Raw genomic sequence first — 17373 nt, 5'->3', positions numbered from 1 at the left:
CACAGATGAGACTGCACACAGGGAGGTTAAAGTAACAGTGACCTCAATCGTTATTAAGACACTCCAGAGGGAGGCCTTAGGGGCCGGCTTATATATAGTGCTCCCAAGGGATGCTGGGATCCCTTGGGACTTCAGGGGATGCGCTCCCTGGTGGCGGAACATGGGAGTGCAATCTTTACAGATACACAACATCACTCGCCCCCGAAAGTCAAAGTGAAAACTATTTACAAGGTGAGGCGGTCGGGAGCCTTTCTTTCCCTGGTGGACCACCTTGGTACAAATGTCTGTTCTGGTGTGTTGGCTATGCCCTCGCTGGGCTGACGTGTTATTGGCCCTGCAGGGGTGTTGGGTGAGCCTGGCCTTGCTGGGCTGTTGGGCGTGATGGGTTTGTTGATCCTTTGGGTGTGTATTGTGGGCTCGAAAAAGTTGGTGTCTGCTGTGAGTTGTTCAGGGCAGTCTCTGAACCGCAGCCTCGTTTGGTCCAGGTGCTTTCTGAAAATTTGTCCATTGTCTAGTTTGACTACAAACACCCTACTCCCTTCTTTACCTATCACCGTGCCCATGATCCACTTGGGACCATGTCCATAGTTTAGCACATACACAGGGTCATTCAGATCAATTTTCCGTGACACAGTGGCGCGACCATCGTTTACATTTTGTTGCTGCCGCCTGCTCTCTATCTGATCATGCAGGTTGGGGTGAACCAGCGAGAGTCTGGTTTTAAGTGTCCTTTTCATGAGTAGCTCAGCCGGGGGCACCCCTGTGAGCGAGTGGGGTCTCGTGCGGTAGCTGAGCAGTACTCGGGACAGGCGGGTTTGGAGTGAGCCTTCTGTGACTCGTTTAAGGCTCTGTTTGATTGTTTGTACTGCCCGCTCTGCCTGCCCATTGGAGGCTGGCTTAACCGGAGCCGAGGTGACATGTTTGATCTCATTGCGGGTCATAAATCTTTAAATTCGGCACTGGTGAAACATGACCCGTTGTCACTGACCAGTATGTCAGGCAGGCCATGGGTGGCAAACATGGCCCTCAGGCTTTCAATGGTGGCGGTGGCGGTGCTTCCCGAAATTATTTCACATTCAATCCATTTTGAAAAAGCATCCACCACCACCAACAAATTGATGGGATTGAAGGCCGATAAATCCCCAGGGCCTGATGGACTGCATCCCAGAGTACTTAAGGAGGTGGCCTTGGAAATAGTGGATGCGTTGACAGTCATTTTCCAACATTCCATTGACTCTGGATCAGTTCCTATCGAGTGGAGGGTAGCCAATGTAACCCCACTTTTTAAAATAGGAGGGAGAGAGAAAACAGGGAATTATAGACCGGTCAGCCTGACATCGGTAGTGGGTAAAATGATGGAATCAATTATTAAGGATGTCATAGCAGTGCATTTGGAAAGAGGTGACATGATAGGTCCAAGTCAGCATGGATTTGTGAAAGGGAAATCATGCTTGACAAATCTTCTGGAATTTTTTGAGGATGTTTCCAGTAGAGTGGATAAGGGAGAACCAGTTGATGTGGTATATTTGGGCTTTCAGAAGGCGTTCGACAAGGTCCCACACAAGAGATTGATGTGCAAAGTTAGAGCACATGGGATTGGGGGTAGTGTACTGACATGGATTGAGAACTGGTTGTCAGACAGGAAGCAAAGAGTAGGAGTAAATGGGTACTTTTCAGAATGGCAGGCAGTGACTAGTGGGGTACCGCAAGGTTCTGTGCTGGGGCCCCAGCTGTTTACACTGTACATTAATGATTTAGATGAGGGGATTAAATGTAGTATCTCCAAATTTGCGGATGACACTAAGTTGGGTGGCAGTGTGAGCTGCGAGGAGGATGCTGTGAGGCTGCAGAGCGACTTGGATAGGTTAGGTGAGTGGGCAAATGCATGGCAGATGAAGTATAATGTGGATAAATGTGAGGTTATCCACTTTGGTGGTAAAAACAGAGAGACAGACTATTATCTGAATGGTGACAGATTAGGAAAAGGGGAGGTGCAAAGAGACCTGGGTGTCATGGTACATCAGTCATTGAAGGTTGGCATGCAGGTGCAGCAGGCGGTTAAGAAAGCAAATGGCATGTTGGCCTTCATAGCAAGGGGATTTGAGTACAGGGGCAGGGAGGTGTTGCTACAGTTGTACAGGGCCTTGGTGAGGCCACACCTGGAGTATTGTGTACAGTTTTGATCTCCTAACCTGAGGAAGGACATTCTTGCTATTGAGGGAGTGCAGCGAAGGTTCACCAGACTGATTCCCGGGATGGCGGGACTGACCTATCAAGAAAGACTGGATCAACTGGGCTTGTATTCACTGGAGTTCAGAAGAATGAGAGGGGACCTCATAGAAACATTTAAAATTCTGACGGGGTTAGACAGGTTAGATGCAGGAAGAATGTTCCCAATGTTGGGGAAGTCCAGAACCAGAGGTCACAGTCTAAGGATAAGGGGTAAGCCATTTAGGACCGAGATGCAGAGGAACTTCTTCACCCAGAGAGTGGTGAACCTGTGGAATTCTCTACCACAGAAAGTTGTTGAGGCCAATTCACTAAATATATCCAAAAAGGAGTTAGATGAGGTCCTCACTACTAGGGGGATCAAGGGGTATGGCGAGAAAGCAGGAATGGGGTACTGAAGTTGAATGTTCAGCCATGAACTCATTGAATGGCGGTGCAGGCTAGAAGGGCCGAATGGCCTACTCCTGCACCTATTTTCGATGTTTCTATGTTTCTATGTTTACCGAGAAACGGGCCCGCATAGTCGACATGGCTCCTCGACCATGGTCTGGAGGGCCAGGACCACAAACTTAGTGGTGCTTCTCTGGGCGCGTTGCTCAACTGAGCACACACGCTGCACTGCCATACACAGGACTCTAAGTCAGAGTCGATACCGGGCCACCACACATGGGATCTGACTATCGCTTTCATCATTACTATATGCCGGTGTGTGCTGTGGAGATCAGAGATGAACGTCTCCCTGCCCTTTTTGGGTAGCACTACGCGGTTATCCCACAACAGACAGTCTGCCTGAATGGACAGCTCGTCCTTTTGCCGCTGGAATGGCTTGATTAGCTCTTGCATGTCATCGGGGATGCTGGCCCAGCTCCCATGCAGTACACAGTTTTTTACTAGGGACAGCAGAGGATCTTGGCTGGTCCAAGTCCTAATCTGGCAGGCCGTGACAGGTGATTTATCATTTTCAAACGCTTCCATGACCATCAACAAGTCTGCGGGCTGTGCCACCATCAACAAGTTTGCAGGCTGCACAATTTCCACCCCCGTGGTGGGCAATGGTAGCCGACAGAGAGCATCCACACAGTTCTTGGTGCCTGGCCTGTGGCGGATGGTATAGTTATACGCTGATAGCGCGAGTGCCCACATTTGTAAGCAGGCTGAGGCATTAGTATTTATCCCCTTGTTTTCAACGGACAGGATTGTGAGGGGCTTGTGATCGGTTTCCAGCTCAAATTTGAAGCCAAACAGGTACTGATGCATTCTCTTTACCCCGAACACACACGCTAATGCCTCTTTCTCAATCATGCTGTAGGCCCTTTCAGCATTGGACAAGCTCCTGGAGGCATAGGCGACAGGTTGCAACTTCCCCGCAATGTTAGTTAGTTGTAATACACATCCGACTCTGTACGACGACGCATCACATGCTAGCACAAGTCATTTACACGGGTTATACAATACAAGCAGCTTGTTGGAGCATAAAATGTTTCTGGCTTTCTCAAAAGCAATTACTTGTTTTTTTCCCCATACCCTGTTCTCACCTTTACGCAATAACACATGTAGGGGCTCTAAGAGGGTGCTTAACCCCGGTAGGAAGTTACCAAAATAGTTGAGAAGTCCCAGGAACGACCGCAGCTCCGTGTCATTCTGTGGCCTGGGCGCGCTCCTGATAGCCTCTGTCTTGGCATCTGTGGGCCGAATGCTATCCGCCGTAATCTTTCTCCCCAAAAACTCCACTTCTGATGCCATGAAGACGCATTTCGACCTCTTCAGCCGCAGCCCTATGCGATCCAGTCGCTGGAGGACCTCCTCCAGGTTTTGTAGGTGCTCGACGGTGTCCCGACCCATGAACAATATGTCGTCCTGAAAGACCACCATGTGTGGTACCGTCTTGAGTAGCCTCTCCATGTTTCTCTGGAAGATCGCTGCAGCCGACCGAATTCCAAACGGGCATCTGCTGTAGATGAACAGTCCCTTGTGTGTGTTGATGCAGGTGAGGCCCTTCGAAGACTCCTCCAGCTCCTGCGTCATGTAGGCCGAATTCAGGTCGAGCTTGGTGAATGTCTTGCCTCCTGCCAGCGTCGCAAATAGGTCATCTGCCTTAGGTATTGGTTATTGGTCCTGAAGCGAGAAACGATTAATCGCTGCAAATCCTGACCGTGCCATCACTTTTGAGTACTGGAACAATCGGGCTGGCCCACTCGCTGGGGAGATGATGCTCTCACGTTGCAGTCTGTCCAGCTCGATTTCCACTCTCTCCCTCATCATGTGAGGTACCGCTCGCGTCTTGTGGTGAATGGGTCGTGCCTCTGGGACCAAGTGGATCCGCAACTTCGCCCCGGAAAAGTTTCCAATGCCTGGCTCAAAAAAGGAAGGAAATTTGTTAAGAACCTGGGTACATGAGGCCTCATCAACATGTGATAGCGCTCGGATGTTATCCCAGTTCCAGCGGATTTTGCCCAGCCAGTTCCTTCCAAGCAGTGTGGGGCCATCGCCCGGGACAATCCAGAGTGGTAGTTCATGCACTGTGCCCTTGTAGGTGACCTTGACCATGGCATTGCCCAGGACAGTGATAAGCTCTTTGGTGTATGTTCTCAGTTTCGTGTGGATGAGGCTCAGAGCTGGTCTGAGTGCCTTGTTGCACCATAGTCTCTCAAACATATTTTTACTCATGATGGATTGGCTAGCACCAGTGTCCAGTTCCATGGCTACGGGTAAGCCATTCAATTTTATATTTTGCATTATAGGTGGACATTGTCAAAAATGTGTGCACCCAGTGTACTTCAGCATCTGCCTCCTCTCTCTGAGGCTTGAAATTGCTTTGATCCACCATGGACCGATCTTCCTCTGCCACATGGTGGTTAGCAGGTTTTGCAGAGCTTGCAGCTCGTCTGCAAGCTCATTGGAGGTGCCCCATTATTCCACAGTTCTTGCAAACATGCCCTTTGAAGCAGCATGAATAGGCTGAATGGAAGCCTCCACAACGCCAACAAGGTGTGAATTGTCTTGCGTTCATCCTTTGTTGGGGACTCAGAGTCATCTGGGTCACCTGAGGCCTGCTGGCACTTGCAGACTCGTGGTTTCTGCCCTGTACATTTCTGCTCGCAAACACAGTTCCAGTTAATTTATGAACATTGCTAGCACTTGTGTGCTAAGAGATTTGTTCAGTGTTATCATTTGTGGACATAAACACCTGTGCTATCGCAATGGCCTTACTGAGGGTCGGTGTCTCTACAGTCAAAAGTTTTCGTACGATGGTCTCATGACCAATGCCCAGTAGAAAAAAGTCTCTGAGCATTTGCTCCAGGTAGCCATTAAACTCACATTGTCCTGCAAGTCACCTTAGCTCGGCGACGTAGCTCACCACTTCCTGACCTTCAGATCGCTGGCACGTGTAGAACCAATATCTCGCCATCAGCATGCTCTCCCTCAGGTTAAGATGCTCCCGAACCAGTGTACTCAGCTCCTCATACGACTTATCTGTGGGTTTCACCAGAGCCAGAAGATTCTGCATGAGGCTGTCAGTCGGTGCCCCGCAGAGCGTGAGGAGGACCGCTCTCCTTTTTGCAGCGCTTACTTCTCCGTCCAGCTCGTTGGCTACAAAGTACTGGTCTAGCCATTCGACATAGGCTTCCCAGTCCTCACCCTCCGAGAACTTCTCCAGGATGCCCAGAGTTTGCTGCATCTTTGCGTTGGATTCGTATACTCCTTGCCAGTTATTGTGTTCCTAACACAGATGAGACTGCACACAGGGAGGTTAAAGTAACAGTGACCTCAATCTTTATTAAGACACTCCAGAGTGAGGAACAGGCCTGAGGGGTTGGCTTATATACAGTGCTTCCAAGGGATGCTGGGATCCCTTGGGACTTCAGAGGATGCGCTCCCTGGTGGCGGAACATGGGAGTGCATGCTTTACAGATACACAACATGTTTAATTTGACTTTTAACATTGTCGGAGGGCTTTTGGTGGTGAAGGTGTATACCCCATACACTTCGTCTTCAGCCTCGGGTTGAGTTGCCTCGCTTACTCGTTCAGTGTGATCCGCGCTGGATCGGACATCTTCTGCTGACTCTGCCACGTGGTGAGTCACAGCACGTCTGCACATTTGCTGGAGGCGCCCCATTGTTCCACAGCCCTTGCACACATAGTGCTTGAATCGACATTGATGGGCTCGATGATTACCTCTGCAGCGCCAACATGGTGTTAATGGATTCACATTCATGCCCCACAGCGGACTCTGAGTCATCCTAGGTCTGGCCTCTGCAGGCATATAGGCCCTGCAATGTACAGTTCTGCCTGCTGAAGGCGTTATTTTATGCACTGTACTTGCCGGTGAGCTTCAATGCTGTTATGCTGCAATGATATCTGTTTAGTGTTATCGTTCGTGGACATGAAAGCCTGGGCTATCGTGATGGCCTTGCTCAGATCTAGGGATTCAGCAGACAGTAGTTTGCGAAGAATGACCTCGTGGCCAATTCCAAGCACGAAAAAGTCCCACAGCATTTCCCCCAAAAATCCAGCAAATGCTCATGGTCCCGCAAGGCGTCTTAGGTCGGCGACATAGCTCGCCATGTCCTGGTCCTTGAAGCGATGGTGCGTATAAAAGCAATACCTGACCATCAAGATGCTCTCCTTCGGCTTGAGGTGTTCCCGAACCAGCGTGCACAACTCTTCATATGTCTTCTCCATTGGTTTTGATGGTGCTAGCAGATTTTTGATGAGGCCATATATTGTGGAGCCACAAACGGTGAGGAGAATTGCTCTGCTCGTGACCACAGTTTCTTCCTTATCCAGCTCGTTGGCCATGAAATACTGGTCAAGACGCTCAACGAAGGTTTCCCCATCATCACCCTCAACAAATCTCTCAAGAATACCAATAGCAGCCATAGCTGCGTGAAAGTTCATGATCTGTTACTCGTCGCCAATTGTTATGTTCAGAATAACTCCACAAGACTGTATATTGTAAGCTCAAACTGTCATGACCTTGGTCTCTTTAATGTAGCTCCAGAGTGAGAAAGCAGCATGGTAGATTGCCTTTTATACTTGCTTGCCCAGGGTGTGTAGGTGACCATTGGGTTACCCACAGGTGCGTCCCCTGGTGGCAAGCTTTACATAGTGGTGAGGTTTACATACATAACAAAAATCATTGCAAGAATCCTCCTCAATCATCTCCTCCCAATGGCTGAAGAGCTCCTCCCAGATTCCCAATGCGGATTCCACCCACGAAGGGGCACAGCAGACATGATCGTCACTGGACGACAAATCCAAGAAAAATATAGGCAGCATCTGTGGAGAGAGAAACAGAGTTAAAGTTTCACATTGATGACCCTTCCTCAGAACTAGAAAAAGTTAAAGATGTCGAATGTTTTTAAGCAAGTGTAGGGCCAGGGAAAGGGGGAGGGGAAGAAAGAACAAAAGGGAAGATCTGTGATGGGATGGAAGGCAGAAGAGATTAAGAGACAAAAGGGATGACGGTGTAAGGCAAAAGGAGATGACAATGGGACAAGTTAGAAACAATCTAGATAGGGTGAAATGGCAGAATCATCAACAGCTGCCATGGGAAAGGGAACAAAAACAGAAAAAAAGTTAAAAATTGGGCAGAAGTTATGGTTTGAAATTGTTAGACTCGATATTGAGTCCAGAAGTCTGTAAAGTGCCTAAACGAAAGATGAGGTGCTATTCCTCGAGCTTGCATTGAGCTTTACTGGAACAGTGAAAGAGGCTGAGGACGGAGAGATCAGAGTGGGAGTGGAGCGGATAATTTAAGTGACAGGCAACCAGAAGTTCAGGGTCAAGCTTAAGAACTTCGGAAAGGCTGCGAGGGTGGGAGGAGCGGCAAAACTTTAAACAGCGTGAGAGAGCCGAGTAGCGGGACCACAAACAATTCAAGAGCGGGAGGAGTCGGAACAGGATCAACAGACCTGGGAGGGTAAGAAGTGAAAAGAAATCAAGGTGCGACATCACAGGAAAGCAGGGAAGTGATTGGTTGGTCAGTATTTCTCTTTCGTTTGGGCATTGGTTTAAATTAAGAGCCTGGATTAAAAACTAAACCTTCAAAACTTCAAAACTTAATTACATAAAATACATTAGAGATGGCAGCGGGGGCAATGTGTTACTGCTGTTGCATTTGGGAGCTGGTGGACACCATTGAGGTGCACGGCGAAAACATCTGCTGTAAGTGTTGGCTGCTCGTGGTAATGAGCTGGAGTCCAAGCATCAAACACTTCGACACATTAGGGAGGCGGAGAGTTACCTGGTCGCTGTGTTCCAGGAGGCAGTCACAACCTTTCGGTTAAATAATTCAAATTTGGTCTGTGGTCAGGGACAGGTATGGGGACCCAGGCGGTAGTGATGGAGGAGGCTCAGTGCTTGCTCTTGTCCAACAGATACAAGGTTCTTACTCCCTGTGTGTACGGGAGCAGGGACTGCAGGAAGGATGAACAAACTGACCACAGTACTGTGGTACAGCGGGCCATTCAAGTGGTGGGAGCAAAAAGAAATGTTGTAATGGTAAGGGACAGTATCATTAGGGGGATAGATACTGTTCTCTGCAGCCAAGAGCATGAACCCCAAAGGCTGTGTTGCCTGACCAGTGCCAGAGTTAAGGACATCTCCTCTGGGCTGGAGAGGAAGTTGGAGTGGGAGGGGGAAGATCCAGTCGTCGTGGTCCATGTAGGTACCAATGACATAGGTAGAACAAAGAAAGAGGTTCTGCTGAGGGAGTATGAGCAACTAGGGGCTAAATTAAAAAAACAGAACCATAAAGGTAATAATCTCTGGATTACTACCTGAGCCACGAGCAAATTGGCATGGGTAAATAATATCAGAGAGATGAATGCATGGCTCGAAGACTGGTGTGGGAGAAATGGGTTTCGATTCCTGGTGCACTGGGGTAAGAGGGAGCTGTTCCATTGGGCGGGCTTCACTTGAACCGTGCTGGTGACCTGGCGAATCAAATAACTGGGGCTGTAGAGAGGGCTTTAAACTAAATAGTGGGGTGGGGGGAGGGGGTTCAGGTGAGCAGAAATTTAAAAAGTGAAAGAGAAAGGTGTAGGCAATAGAGCAGGGTAACAATGGGGGAAATGATAACCAGAGTGTGACAAGAAGGGACAGAATGTATAAAAATAAGATTGTATGAGAAAGTGGGGTCAAAGCAGGGAAAAATGGTAAAAAGACAAAATGAAATGCTCTTTATCCAAATACACACAGCATTTGTAACAAGATAGATGAGTTGATGGCCCAAATAGATATAAATGGGAATGATCTGATAGCAGTAGTGAGAAATGATATTGGCTCAGAAGATCAAGATGTAGAATCAGTTTGGGTGGAGATAAGAAATAATAAGCGGACAAGGTCACTGGTGAGTATAGTCTATAGGCCCCCTAACAGTAACTACACTTTTGGACAGAGTATAAATCAAGAAATAATAGAGGCTTGGAAGAAAAGTACAGCTATAATCATGGGTGATTTTAATCTTCATATTGATTTAACAAATCAAATTGGCTAAGATAGCCTTGAGGAAGAGTTCATACAGTATATCTGGGATGGTTTCCTTGAATAGTACTGGAACTGTGTAATGAGACAGGATTAATAAATGTTCTCATAGTAAAGAATTCTCTAGGAAAGAGTAATCTTTGCATGGTTGAATTTCAAATTCAGTTGGAGGGTGAGGAAATTGGGTCTCAAACCAGTGGCCTGATCTTAAATAAAGGCGATTACAAAGGTATGAAGGCAGAGTTGGCTAAAGTGGACTTGGAAAATAGATTAGAGTGCAAGACGGTTGATGAGCAGTGGCAGACATTTAAGGAGATATTACATAACTCTCAACCAAGATATATTCCAGTGAGAAGGGAGAAGGAAAGATTTTCAGAGAAGAGAGAATCATCTGCGGATAACTAAGGAAGTAAAAGAATGGTATCAAATTGAAAACAATGGCATACAAAGTGGCCAAGATTAGTGGGAGGCCAGAGGCTAAAAACATAATAAAGAAACAGAAGATGGATTATGAGAGTAAACTAGCAAGAAATATAAAACAGATAGTAAGAGCTGTTACAGGTATATAAAAAGGAAGAGAGTAGCTAAGGTAAACATTGGTCCTTTGGAGGATGAGACTGTGAAATTAATAACTATCTGTACTAAGTCTCCCTTCTGCGCATGCATCTCTCGCAGAAGCAGGAGTTAGGACCAATATCACCGACTCCGCCCCTCCCCCCCTCCCCCCAGCGCAATTCCCACTAACCCTTTCTTGCACATGCGTCCAACACCATGTTGCCTCCACAGAACAGTCGAACGCATCTCCCGAGCCTCCCACAGCCCCGAGCCCCGAGTGGGCTACAGGTTCCGAGTCTCCCACAGCCCCAAGTGGGTCACAGGGCCCGAGCCTCCCATAACCCCAAGCGAGCCCCGAGCCTCTCACAGCGCCGGGGAGAGTGGGCAACATGTTAACAATCCGCACACAATGCCCCATCTATGGGGGAGAGGTAAGGTCTTGCGCTTGGGTAAGGATCTTCAGCTGGCAGAGGGATTGCTGGGGTAAGGGTCTTCAGCTGGAGGAGAGAGGCACTTACGCTGGGGTAAGGGACTTCGGGTGCAACTTGGTGGCTTTTGGGGAGATCTATCCTCTGGCTTCTGAAGTCAAAATGGATCAAATTACAAATTGGAAATTCACACAGAACTTGGGCTGGGCAATTCCAGTTACACATTCCAGAGGAACTTCAGGAAGTGGCTTATCCTCCAAAGGGACTAATCAGCAATAGGTCTGGAGAGCCAACCAGAGAAACTGTTGTATTTCAGTTAGTACAAATTAATAATGGGGAACAGGGAAATAGCAGAGACTTGGAACAAATATTTTGTAACGTTCTTCATGGTAGAATGCACTAAAAACATTCCAATAAAAGATAATCAAGGGGCTATAAGGAGGGAACAAAAGAACATATGAACATAAGAAATAGGAGCAGGAGTAGGCCCTTTGGTCCCTCGAGCCTGCTCCATCATTTAATACGATCATGGCTGATCTGATCATGGACTAAGGTCCACTTCCCTGCCCGCTCCCCATAACTCCTTATTCTCTTATCAGTTAAACGGTCCATCTCTGTCTTAAATTTATTCAATGACACAGCTTCCACAGCTCTCTGAGGCAGCGAATTCCACAGATTTACAACATTCTGAGAGAAGAAATTCCTCCTCATCTCAGTTTTAAATGGGCGGCCCCTTATTCTAAGATTATGCCCACTAGTTCTAGTGTCCCCTATAGTGGAAACATCCTCTCTGCATCCACCTTGTCAAGCCCCCTCATAATCTTATACGTTTCGGTAAGATCACCTCTCATTCTTCTGAATTCCAATGAGTAGAGGCCCAACCTACTCGAGTCATGTCAACCCCCTCATCTCTGGAATCAACCGAGTGAAGTTTCTCTGAACTGCCTGCAAAGCAAGTATATCCTTTCTTAAATATAGAAACCAGAAATGTACGCAATATTCCAGGTGTGGCCTGACCAATACCCTGTATAACTGTAGCAGCATGTCCCTGCTTTTATATTCCATCCCCTTTGCAATAAAGGCCAAAATTCCGTTGGCCTTCCTGATCACTTGCTGTACCTGCATACTAACCTTTTGTGTTTCATGCACCAGGACCCTCAGGTCTCACTGTAGTGCAGCACTTTGCAATTTTTCTCCATTTAAATAATAACTTGCTCTGATTTTTTTCTGCCAAAGTGCATGACCTCACACTTTCCAACATTATACTCCACCTGCCAAATTTTTGCCCACTCACTTAGCCTGTCTTTGTCCTTTTGCAGGTTTTTTGTGTCCTCCTCACACATTGCTTTTTCTCCCATCTTTGTATCATCAGCAAACTTGACTACGTTACACTCAGTCCCTTCATCCAAGTCGTTAACATAGATTGTAAATAGTTGGGGTCCCAGCACTGATCCCTGCGGCACCCCACTAGTTACTGTTTGCAAACCCGACAATGAACCATTTATCCCGACTCTCTGTTTTCTGTCAGTTATCCATGCTGATAGATTAACTCCAACCACGTGAACTTTTATCTTGTGCAGTAACCTTTTATGTGGCACCTTGTCAAATGCCTTCTGGAAGTCCAAGTACACCACATCCACTGGTTCCCCTGTATCCATCCAGTTTGTTACATCCTCAAAGAATTCCAGCAAATTTGCCAAACATGACATCCCCTTCATAAATCCAAGCTGACTCTGCCTGACTGAATTATGTTTTTCCAAATGTCCTGCTAATTCTTCTTTAATAATGGACTCCAACATGGCTAACTAACAGAGAACAGAGAGTCAGGATAAATGGTTCATTCTCTATATGGCAACCAGTAACTAGTGGGGTGCTGCAGGGATCATTGCTGGGACCCCAACTTTTTACAATCTATATTAACGACTTGGAAGAAGGGACTGAGTGTAACGTAGCCAAGTTTGTTGACGATACAAAGATGGGAGGAAAAGCAATGTGTGAGGAGGACACAAAAAATCTGCAAAAGGACATAGACAGGCTAAGTGAGTAGGCAAATATTTGGCAGATGGAGTACAATGTCGGAAAGTGTGAGGTCATGCACTTTGGCAGAAAAAATCAAAGAGCAAGTTATTATTTAAATGGAGAAAGATTGCAAAGTGCCGCAGTGCAGTGTGACCTAGGGATACTTGTGCATGAAACACAAAAGGATAGTATGCAGGTACAGCAAGTGATCAGGAAGACCAATGGTATTTATTGCAAAGGGGATGGAGTATAAAAGCAGGGAAGTCTTGCTACAGCTTTATAAGGTATTGGTGTGGCCACACCTGGAATACTGCATGCAGTTTTGGTTTCCTTATTTAAGAAAGATTATACTTGCTTTGGAGGCAGTTCAGAGAAGATTCACTAGGTTGATTCCGGGGACGAGGGGGTTGACTTATGAGGAAAGGTTGAGTGGGTTGGGCCTCTACTCATTGGAACTAATAAGAATGAGAGGTGATCTATTTAAAATGTATAAGATTATGAGGGGCTTGACAAGGTGGATGCAGAGAGGATGTTTCCACTGATGGGGGAGACTAGAACTAGAGGGTATGATCTTAGAATAAGGGGCCGCACATTTAAAACAGAGATGAGGAGAAATTTCTTCTCTCAGTGGGTTGTAAATCTGGAATTCGCTGCCTCAGAAAGCTGTGGAAGCTGGGACATTGAATACATTTAAGACAAAAATAGACAGTTTCTTAAACGATAAAGGAATAAGGGGTTATGGGGAGCGGGCGGGGAAGTGAAGCTGAGTCCATGATCGGATCAGCCATGATCTTATTGAATGGAGGAGCAGGCTCGAGGCCTACTCCTGTTCCTATTCCTTATGTTCTTATGTTCTTATTTCCCCAACCACAGATGTTAGGCTAACTGGTCTATAGTTTCCTGCTTTTTGTCTGCCTCCATTTTTAAATAGGGGTGCTACATTTGCAGTTTTGCAATCTGCTGGGACCTCCCCAGAATCCAGGGAATTTTGGTAAATTACAACCAATGCATCCACTATCCCTGCCATTACTTCTCTTAAGACCCTAGGATGTAAGCCATCAGGTCCAGGAGATTTATCCGCCTTTAGTCCCATTATCTTACTGAGTACTACCTCCTTCATGATTGTGATTGTGTTAAGTTCTTCCCTCCCTACAGCCCCTTGACTATCCACTGTTGGAATATTTTTAGTGTCCTCTACCGTAAAGACTGATACAAAATATTTGTTCAGAGTTTCTGCCATCTCCATGTTCCCCATTACTAATTCCCCGGTCTCGTCCTCTAAGGGACCAACATTTACTTTAGCCACTATTTTCCTTTTTATATATCTGTAGAAACGCTTGTTATCCCTTTTTATATTTTGTGCTAGTTTACTTTCATCAGCTATCTTCCCTTTCTTAATCATTTTTTTAGTCATTTTTTGCTGCCTTTTAAAAGCTTCCCAATCTTCTGTCCTCCCACTAGTTTTGGCTACTTTGTATGCCCTTGTTTTTAATTGGATACCATCCTTTATTTCTTCAGTTAGCCACGGATGGCTATCTTTACCTTTATACCCTTTCCTCCTCACTGGGAGGAACTTAAAACAATCACTATCACTAAAGAAAAAGTACTCGGTAAAATAATGGGACTAAAGGTGGACAATTCCCCTGGACCTGATGGCCTGCAGCCTGGGGTCTTAAAAGAAGTGGGTGCAGAAATGATGGATGCATAGGTTGTAATCTACCAAAATTCCCTGGAGTCTGGAGAGGACCCAGCAGATTGGAAAACCGCAAATGAAATGCCCCTATTTAAAAAAGGAGGGAAACAGAAAGCAGGAAACTATAGACCAGGTAACTTAACATCTGTCATTGAGAAAATGCTGGAGGTAATTATTAAGGAAGTAGTAGCAGGATATTTGGAAAATCACAATGCAGTTAAACAGAATCGGCATGGTTTTATGAAAGGGAAATTAAATTTGACAGATTTGCTGGAGTTCTTTGAGGATGTAATGATCAGGGTGGATAAGGAGAACCAGTGGATGTGTTGTATTTGGAATTCCAGAAGGCATTCGATAAGGTGGAGTATAAAAGCAGGAAAGTTCTGCTACAACTGTACAGGATATTTTCGAGATCAAACATAGAGTACTGCGTAGAGTTTGGGCCTCCTTATTTAGGGAGGGATATATTTGCATTGGAGGCAGTTCAAAGAAGGTTCACTAGGTTGATTCCTGATGTGAAGGGGTTGGCTTGTGAAGAAAATTGAGCAGCTTGGGCCTGTACTCTTTGGAGTTTGGAAGAATGAGAGGTGATCTTCTTGAAACGTGTAAGATGCATTTGTAACTATTTAATTCCAATATGTTTGCCCTTGAATAGCCCCTTCAGATAGTTATATGGTCTGGATTTTTGGCTTTGCTCATTTCGGGGGTGGTAAAGGCAGCATGGCAGTAAAGTTTGTGACCAGGAAGGGTTTGCACCTCAGTGAGCAAAACTCATCAGCTGGGCCCTGAGTGTGGGGCAGAGAGCTAAGGGAGCGTTGCTCACCTCTCTTAGGGCACTAGGCCAGCTGAGCATGCGAAAATCCCAAGCTAAACAGCCGACCTCGGAGCACTCGAAGAGAGGCCTGGGGAGAAAAAGAAACCTGGGAAAAAAACAGCAAAAACATTTCCAATAAATAACTAATGGCACCACAACATAAATCGCAAAAAAAAAAAATAATAAACAATCACATTTACTTGAGGTCGACATTACTTACCTCAATGCATCTGCTACAGCTCGGTCTGCCCGCTTTCACAGGCGGGCGCAGCATGGCGCTCTAAGCATCATGCCGGAGCCAAAAATCAAGCCAGTGTCACAACCAAGGGTGTTATGCTCCGGGCGGTAATGCTCCTTGTCCAGCCGAAATCGTCCCCGAAAATTTCGGCAGGTAGTTGGAAGCTGGCCGTCCGCCGGGAAGAGCTTACCGCTGCCATTGTCACCCCTCCTTGGTGAAAACAGAGGCAGCAACAAGCCGAAAATTCAGCCCATTCTCTTCTAATGTTAAGGATGATATCTCTTTATATTAACATATTTTTGGTGGCCATTAATTGATATCATGAGTTGACTGAACATCGAGTACATTTTAACCATCCTTTAAATGTAAATTTTTAAAAGTATGAAAATTTGAAAAAATAAAGATTTGCATTTATATAGTGCTTTTCATAAACTCATAACATGCCAAAGCGCTTTACAACCAATTAATATAATTAACAAGATTCTGTTAGTTGCAAACATCAATCTTTTTCTGCAACTTCCAGTACCTTGGAAAGCAACTTCTTACAACCACAGCTATAATTCAGATATTCCTCAGAGAACTGCATTTTAGTTTTTAGTTTTTCTTCTGTATCTCTTTCTCACACTTCATTAGCCATTCCATCTCTCCCCTTTTTCTCTTAATGTCATATTTATTAATTCTTCAGAACGTAGACATATCAATCTCATTGAATTTTTTTGAAGAGGTGACAGAGAGTGTAGACAATGGTAATGCAGTAAATGTAATTTATCTGCTAAGGGAAATAGATCCTCCTGTTCACTCTATCTAGGCCCCTCGTAATGTTATACAATTCAATTAAATCTCCCCTCAGCCTCCTCTGTTCCAAAGAAAACAACCCAGCCTATCGTTCTTCATAGCAAACATTTTCCAGTGCTGGCAACATCCTCTTAATTCTGCTCTACACCCTCTCTAGTGCAATCACATCTTTCCTGTAATTTGGTGACAAGGACTGTACTCAGTACTCAAGCTGTGGCCTAACTTGTGTTGTATACAGTTCTAGTATAACTTCCCTGCTCTTATATTCTATGCCTCAGCTAATAAAGGAAAGCATTCTGTATGCCTTTTTAACTCCCTTAGCGATCTGTCCTGCTAAATTTAAGGATCTGTGGACATACACTCCAAGGTCCCTTTGTTCCTTCACATCTCTTAGTATCTTCCCATTTATTGTGTATTCCCTTGCCTTGTTGTCCCTCCCCAAAAGCATTTTTCTGGATTGAATTCCATTTTCCACTTTTCTGCCCAACTGACCAGTTCATCGATATCTTCGTGCAGTCTAAAGCTTTCCTCCTCATTGTCAACTACATGGCCAATTTTTGTGTCATCTGAAAATTTATTGATCATGCCCTACTACATTTAAGTCTAAATCATTAATATATACTACTAAAAGCAAGGGACTGAGCCCTCTGGAACCACACTGGAAACAACCTTCCAGTCACATAAACACGAAGGCAGAATATTATCTGAATGGTGGCAGATTAGGAAAAGGGGAGGTGCAACGAGACCTGGGTGTCATGGTTCATCAGTCATTGAAAGTTGGCATGCAGGTACAGCAGGCGGTGAAGAAGGCAAATGGCATGTTGGCCTTCATAGCTAGGGGATTTGAGTATAGGAGCATGGAGGTCTTACTGCAGTTGTACAGGGCCTTGGTGAGGCCTCACCTCGAATATTGTGTTCAGTTTTAGTCTCCTAATCTGTGGAAGGACGTTCTTGCTATTGAGGGAGTGCAGCGAAGGTTCACCAGACTGATTCCAGGGATGGCTGGACTGACATATGAGGAGAGACTGGATCAACTGGGCTTTTATACACTGGAGTTTAGAAAGATGAGAGGGGATCTCATAGAAACGTATAAGATTCTGACGGGACGGGACA

This window comes from Pristiophorus japonicus, chromosome 2 (genome assembly GCF_044704955.1).
Source record: "Pristiophorus japonicus isolate sPriJap1 chromosome 2, sPriJap1.hap1, whole genome shotgun sequence".
Taxonomy (NCBI): domain Eukaryota; kingdom Metazoa; phylum Chordata; class Chondrichthyes; family Pristiophoridae; genus Pristiophorus; species Pristiophorus japonicus.
The sequence above is the reverse complement of the archived record's forward strand: the minus strand, read 5'-3'. Positions refer to the sequence as shown.